The following is a 7,859-nucleotide window of genomic DNA, read 5'->3' as shown; positions in this document are numbered from 1 at the left end:
GTTCTGTGCAGTTTTTACTTCTTTTGAAATTCCTTCCTCAACCCCATGAATGATTCAGCAGTGCGCTCTGTGATGTCCACGTGTTTGCAAGTTTCCTTGTTATTTCTGCCTGCTGAATTTTACAACCACCTTGGGTATCGTATGCTGATGAGAACAGCCTGTGGTCCGTGTATTCAACTGTGACATCACAATGCAGAGCTCAACATGTGTGTTCAATAAACAAAAATGAATGAATGGTTAGCATGTTCACTTCAGACTAAATGAAGAGGGAACTGCAGGCTAAAGGGGATGAGGAAGATGGCAGGAAGTTGTAGTCATTGTCCCCAGGAGGGAAGAGACACCTCCCTCTTGCTTTCTTCTTTTTAGTGTCCAAATTCTCTGCTGTAAGCAGACACTGAGCTCACAACCTGGTCTCTGGATGCTTTCACTCTCTCCTGGCAGATTGTATCAGAATCTGAATTATTGGAAGAGCCAACAGGGAGGCCACAAAATGACCCTCAAGGAGATCCTAGAGCTAAACTATCCCATCCTCTTGCTCAGGTAAGGACCCTGGTAACCCCTAATCTACTCTTCTAACTGCTGGCCTGGCCACCTCCCCAGCAGTGTAACCATTCGCTGTTTCTCCCAGCCACATTCTCATGGTCCCCCTTCATGAAGGCTTTTCTTTCTCTCCCCGTTCTTTCTCCTTTTCCTCCTGGTCTCTTCTCATTCTTCTCTCTTCACAACCAGGTCACTCAAAACCCACCTACCTCTAATCTATCCAGCAATTAGCAGTAGCCAATTTTATTTAACCAATAGTTTTAAATCAAGGGACAAGGTTTGCACAACACAAGCTTGTAAGTGTGAGAATTCACTTGTAGGCCTAGTCCTTCTGGTATAGAATTTAGCATTACAATACATGGCAGCCGACCAAACCTCAACACAGGTGCACCTCAACCGGGCGGGCCCATCTCACCTCACCCTTCAGCTCTCACTGTGCAAGATCCTGAGAGTTAGGACATCAACAGGATATAAACACAGGATATCTTTTAGGCTTTGCAATACAGCACCCACCATGCCACATGTGGCCATTGTGGAGATGCTTGGAGGCAATCAATCCTTCAGAGGGCCTGGACCATTCTCACGGTCAGGGGCAGGTTGACTGTACAGAGGGGGATGGTTAACTAGCTAGTTCTAAAGGTACATTCCACTCCCTTGTTTTCCCCTTCTTTTTGCCATATACTCTCCTCTGTTCCCCCATCTTGTCCTTCCACCTCCCCAGAAAGCAGACTAATGCCAGAGCTCCGTTTCTGGATGCCTGACCTCTGGAACTAAGCAAAATCAAAACCTTTCCATCACTATCAGTCTCGGGTAAATCACTATAGCAACAGAAAATGGACCAAGACAGCTGGGTAATGTGAACAAAAGAAAGCATTCATCGTGAGAATGGATTATTCTTCCTCTGTCTTCTTCTTCAGTGCAGTTCTCAGACTAACTGCACCCACTAAAAATCAAAGCTTCCCCCCCAAGGCCATCTCTCCTCATATCAGTCTCCTTCCAGATTCAGGTCATTCTCTCCCTTGTCCCTCAGGCCCAGGACTTGGTCAAAAAAAAAAAATCCACAATGAGTTAGCAGCTCTGCACACCCACCAACACCTTATGAGTCCTGGTGCCCTGTCTGGGCCTGCGTAAACGGTCCTTATATAGTACAGCCCATAGGATTCTCATCTGAGGGCCCGGGACTGACAGAACTCTTGGCGAATCCTGGAGATACAAACCAGTCAGGCTATTGGGCCATCATCAAGCTGAGATGCTTCCCTGATGCCCCCTTCTCTGGCATCGTTGACACCAGGATTACAACTGCTGTGTTCAACTTGAACTTGGGGACAGATGCCTAATTTCCACTGCTCGGGGACAATCTATCCTGGTCTTAGAATTTCCACTCAGAGCTCAGAGATGCTCAAAAAAGGAGTTAGCGCCCTTCACCACCTCGTGATCCTCTCTTGGAATCCTGTGGAATATTCTCTGCAGTTCCCCCCACTGATTGGCTGGGTTTTCCAAGGGAAAAGTAAAGATGCCTTTGACAGAACTGGGCTTGGGAGATTTCCAGGCCAGTCCTCACTTCCCTACCCTGAGCCCTTAGCTCTTTAGCTCCACCTATTCTGGGAAGGTGCTGCAGGAGGACCCTGGAGCCCCAGAAGCAGCTGGAGGTGCAGACAATGGGTTGTGTCCTGTGTCTGGATCTCAAGGAGGTTGGGTTTGGGCATGTCAAGAAACAGAGCTAGCGGAAGCTTAGGTAGTAATTTGGAAGATTTACGGGTTCTTAGCCTGTCATCGGATTTTACTGTCACTGGTGACATGCCTAAGTTCTCTCCAGAGTAGGAAAGAGAGGAAGAGGGAAGGCCAGGTGTGCCGTGTGCCAGCCTACACAACTGGAGGAGGGAGCGGGATGACTTAGAAGGCTGAGGATGCATGCTGGGGCCTGGGCTAGCACTCACAAGGCAGAAACAGAGGGCTGATAAACTCCCTGCCAGTAGAACTTACCTTAACAACTCTCGTGAAAACAAAACATGCTCTTTTGTAAAACAATAAATAAATGAACTTTGTTTCTACCGATTCCCCACATAGCAGAGGGCTGTCTCATCGTCACTGTAAGAAAAGCCAGGTTGGTGATGAGGGGCAGAGAAGGACCAAAGAAGAACTTAAGAAGGCAAGAAGAAGAGACAGAACTGAGCTCCCCTTGAGCCTTGCCCCATTGGTCAGCTACTAGATACATGTTTTGCAACTCCTAAGAGCTGGACTTTGCCTCAGGGATGACCTAGCCTGAGCATCCTGCTGTACTTGATGACATACTCACCTACCCCAGGTCTCGTGGAACAGTAAGTGATGATTTTTTTTTAAGCCTGACTGAGACTCCAAATTTTGTAGAGTCTGACCCTGGTCCAGGTCAATGTTGCAGATCCTTGGGACACTTAGAGAAGAAGCTAGGCATCAGAGGATGCCAGCTCTGTTTGGTGACACTTTTGTACGCCTCCAGATTAACACAAAACCACAGCAGGTGTGATCTGATCCAGCAGCTTGGTGACAGTGACCCATGCTTTGGCCTTATAGAGCACCATCCCCATCTCCTACCTCAGCCCCTCCTCCCCTACCCCCTACCCCACAAGAATAAGCAGGATTCTTGTTTCTCTCTAATGAAGGCAGGGCCACCCACTAGTACAAGTACAGAGGATGGCTCACCTTCCCAAGCTACCATGGTCCTGGACCTGTAGGGCCAGAAATGAATGCCATTCATTAATTTACCTAATCATTCAGTCAGTTCTCACGCAGGGAAGAGTGTGATCAACAAGAACACAGTGTCTGTGAAGAGTTGGTGCTCCACCCACTCAAGAAGTACATCCCATTCTCAGGAGCATTGATAAAAAGCAGTGCAGGTGTTGCTGATGGTGGTAGAAGCTTGGCCCTCCAAGCCTACCATGTAAGCCACTGTGTTAAGCACCTTCAGGGATAACTTCCTTAGCTCTCACAACAGTCGGAGTGGGAATCGACAAAACCCACTGCAGAGATGAAGCAAATAAAGCACGAAGGGCAAGCAACAATTCCAGGGACACCAGGGAGCAAGGGGAGGAGCTGGGCTGGATGACCAGCAGGCTGTCTTAGTACATGCTCTGCTCACTTCCTTTCCCTGTAGAAGAGCTCCTCGGACCAGTGAGGCAAGTGCTGAGTGAGTTTGGGATGAAAGCAGTATCTTCGTTAATCTTGAGCTGTGTGACAGAGCATCTGATAACATTTGGCTCACAGGGTGAAGATGTATTCTATCATGGACAGCAGCAGCTTGAGGCGGCCGGCCGTGTTATATCCACAGTCAGGAAGCAGAGATGGATGTGTGCTGGTGTCCAGCTTTCTCCCTTTTATTAAATTCAGGATCCCAGAGCTTGAGATGGAGCTGCCCACATTCAAGGTGAGTCTTCCCTGCTGCGTTAAACATGTATGGAAACACTCTCTTACGCACACGCGGAAGTGTGTTTCCATGCTAATTCTAAGTTCTGTCAAGTTGACAGTAGAAGTTAACTGTAACTGAAGGTTCATTGGATGAAGAGGGTGATGATAACCACAGAATCATCCCCCATCCTACATAAGATGACCTGACTAGACAGCCCTGAAGCACAGGCTGGTCTAATCTCTCCCTGTGGGTAATTACAGCCAAGGGCAGAGAAAGGATAAGCTTGACTGGGCTTTAGAAAAGGTAGAATCGGGCTGGTGAGGTGGCTCAGTGGATAAGAGCACCCGACTGCTCTTCCGAAGGTCCAGAGTTCTAATCCCAGCAACCACATGGTGGCTCACAACCATCCGTAACGAGATCTGGCGCCCTCTTCTGGAGTGTCTGAAGACAGCTACAGTGTACTTACGTATAATAAATAAATAAATCTTTAAAAAAAAAAAAGAAAAAGAAAAGGTAGAATCTCCCATTTCTTGGTACTTCCTGTCTTCTCTCTCTCTCTCTCTCTCTCTCTCTCTCTCTCTCTCTCTCTCTCACACACACACACACACACACACACACACATTTCTGACCACCTCAGTCTTTGGGCAAGTCGTTGACCTTGTGAATCAAGTGAGCCTGTCTGACTTTCTCTCCTTTGGACCGACTATGTTCATTCATCTTATATAACTCTAAAACCAACTTTATTTCCCTGAACCTGGACTCCAAAGGAGCAAACTTACTCAGAAGCAAAGTCACAACAGACATGCTCAGGTGAGACAAAGTTGTATGGAAGGAAGCAGTAAGGACCCAAACTCAATAGGATTGGGCCTCTAAAGAATGACAGGCACACACACAGGGAAAAAAGCATCAGGAGGCAGAGATAGGCAATGCCAATAAATGCCAGATGCTGCCAGAGGTTGGAAGTGGGCAAGAGACCCACTCTCCTTCACCAGCAAATTCTGTGAAAGGAAGGAATCTTACTGACCTTGACCTCATACTTCAAAACAAAAAGCAAACAAACAAAAGCAAAAGCCTGCTGTTTAGATACCTAATCTGTAACACTGTTCCAGAAGTCCTAGCAAATAACACAGCCCTGAGACACAACAGGGGACTGATGCGGCATCCAGGAGGAAAGTTTGGTGCTGGCTTTGCTAGCTGGTGAAATTGGTAGACACCGAGTCCCTGCTACCACCATAGTCAGCAAACATGAGGACCTGAGTTCAGTCCCCAGAAACTGTACAACAATCCAGGCTTAATGATCTGCATTTGTAATTCCAGAGCTGGGGGAGGCAGAGTCAGGCAGATCACTGGGGCTCACTAGCCAGCCAGCCTAGCTTAATTGGTAAGCCCCAAGTCCCAGTAAGAGACACTGTCTCCAAAGCAAACAAACAAACTACAGCAAGGTTAATGGCTCCTGGGCTTCTTAGGAATAGCGCCCAAGGTTGACCTCTGGCTTCCAAATGCTCCCACGTATGTGTACTTGCACACACACACATGTGCATGCATGCATTTGTACACAAGAGTGCACACACGTGCACACACATGCACACACATACACACACACACACACACACAAGTGTTGAAAAGGATGCAGAAACCAGCTACGGAGCCAGGGGCAGAGAGGTAGGTAGTCATGGGCTTCTGACCTGCAGAACTAGGCCACCATCCATCTCTTTGCCAACAAACCCCATGACCAGGCAAAGAAGAAATCGAAGGGGAAACCTTGGCTACATCCCCACCAGCCTCCCTGGCCCAGGTGAGCTCCTTGCCAGCTGGCCAGGCTCCCCACCACATACCTGGCTGGGAGTCAGTAGGAAAACAGTGTATGTTTGTCAGGCCCTGCACTGAAGGGCAGTAGATCAATGCAAAGCTAATAAATTAGGGAGAAATGGGATTCTTTGGTTCACAGTGATTAGAGCTATGGAATCTAGTATAAGCTTGGAGTCTTTTCAGTGGTCCAGGGCAGCTCCAGAATAAACCTATGAGGAGAAAGTGCAATTCTAATCCCCTGAGTTGAAGCTCTCAATTACAACTTGGTCTCATTGCTAAGAGGGTTTGGGCAGGCACAATCAAGCAGACCAGGCACTCCAGACTCAGGGGCCTGTAACCCAATGACCAGGGTCCTCATAACACAAGGGTGGCTTATACAGGAACACACCAAGTGGAGAAGAGGCAGGCAGAGAGTCTGGGAGTGGGGTGTCCTGTTTTGACCCCTAAAAAGCAACATGTATCCACAGAGCCCCAGAACATACTCCCCATTGCTTAGCTCCCCACCCCCTCAACAAGTTAGAGTTCTCTCTCCCACTTTATTGCATAGATATTAAAAACCATAGCACTTGAAGTGTTATATTGGTAGGTATACATATATATAATGAGTCTATGGTTTTCCCCTCTTCTGATCCTACTCTTCGGAGGATTTCTGGGTCATTATGTATCATTGGTGTGAGTTTTTTTCTGTTTCTTGTTTTGTCTGGGGCATTTATAAATAGGCATTCACCTATCCCGCTTCTCATCCCTCCAGACAAAACTATAGTACATATTATCTTGAAATTTGCTTTCCAAAAATCTAATAATACATCCCAGCTATTGTCCTACTTGACAACACAACAATACATAACACGAGCTTGTATATGGGACACAAGCTGAACTCAGCGGGGAAAGGAGAAGAAAAAAATAATCTTAAAGTCAGGTAGGAAGCAACAGAAGAACTGAAAGGGTGGTAAAGGGGGAACTGAGGGAGAAAATATGTTCAAAATACATTGTGTGGAATTCTCAAAGAATTAAAAGGATGCCCCCAAGTGTTTGCCGCCAGCCCAGAGGGCAGACACCCTTATCCACAGCATCCGCACCTCTGAAAGATTGATGGGGAAGAAGTAGACTTGTAGATCCCTCAGACACCAACCTAGTACCCGGTGGTTACTGCTGCTCTGTTCTAAAATGAAGGTGGAGTCTCTGTGTAGAGACTCTTTCGGCCTGACGGGAAAGGTCATGGCCGAAAGAAATCACAGACAGGCTGACGTCTGCAGAAAGAAGGAAGGACTATCAATGTCCCACAAAACTTGACAATTGGACCCACAGCTACCCACACTCAGCCACCAATGAGAACACAGCTTCTGGCCCTGGGTGGTGAAACTTTCTGAAAGATTCCTGAGCTAGAAGGAGCAGTGATTTGAAAGCAGCTCTGCTGGCTGCCAAGTCCGGGAAAGTCGTATCCCGCCCGGTGACGCTCTCCACAGATCCTCCATGAGCGGTGGCCAGTTTTTAATAAGGCTTATTTAAAAACAAAACAAAACAAAAAAACAAATCAGCTTATTTTTCAGTGTGAAATGGGTTGCATGCGTTTGGCCCTAATCCCTGCGGTCAGCCAACATTCTGCCACTACACCAGCTGCCCAGGTCCCCACAGACCGCCTCACTGAGGGTTATGTCCTCTGTCTGAAGACAAAAAGCAGAAACCCACTAACGCATTCAGTGCGGTGAAAACTTAATCCCAGAAATAATTCCCACTTGTATGAGGAACGTGAACTGGCTGAAGGCTGAACTCAACAAACACTGCTTCCGAATTGAGGTCATCTTTCCCTTAATGCCCGTTGCTGCTTCGGCAAGGGATTTGCACCACATAGCAGGTCAAAATACGGGGATGGGTTTTCCTTACTGGGTTTGTGGGTCCCTCTTGGTAAGTAAAGCCACTGGAGAGGGGTGTGCAGTGTGCACCATACATGCCAACAGATCTCTCAGGACACTCGGATATCAAGACCACTGGCACTGAGGTGTTAAAGACGGACCCTCTGAAGCCCTGGCACCTTGGAGAAGCCCTTTTCCAATGGGATGAATGACTGGGAGGTCATGGACCTATGAGGAGGACCCCTGACTCCCTCAGCAAGGAACTGGATCCACAG

General features: G+C 47.6%; 1 long non-coding RNA gene across 1 annotated transcript; it reads left to right on the top strand.

The window, feature by feature from the left end:
• Nucleotides 1–256: 256 nt before the first annotated feature.
• Nucleotides 257–4,312, top strand: LOC110286062. The gene is made up of 4 exons (XR_002377106.2): nucleotides 257–540; nucleotides 2,608–2,858; nucleotides 3,781–3,940; nucleotides 4,285–4,312. It is a non-coding gene; the product is annotated as an uncharacterized LOC110286062 (long non-coding RNA).
• Nucleotides 4,313–7,859: the final 3,547 nt, after the last annotated feature.

The sequence above is a fragment of the Mus caroli genome, chromosome 19 (genome assembly GCF_900094665.2).
Source record: "Mus caroli chromosome 19, CAROLI_EIJ_v1.1, whole genome shotgun sequence".
In the NCBI taxonomy this organism is placed as follows: domain Eukaryota; kingdom Metazoa; phylum Chordata; class Mammalia; order Rodentia; family Muridae; genus Mus; species Mus caroli.
Note: the sequence above shows the minus strand (reverse complement) of the source record. Positions and strands in the feature narration are given on the sequence as shown.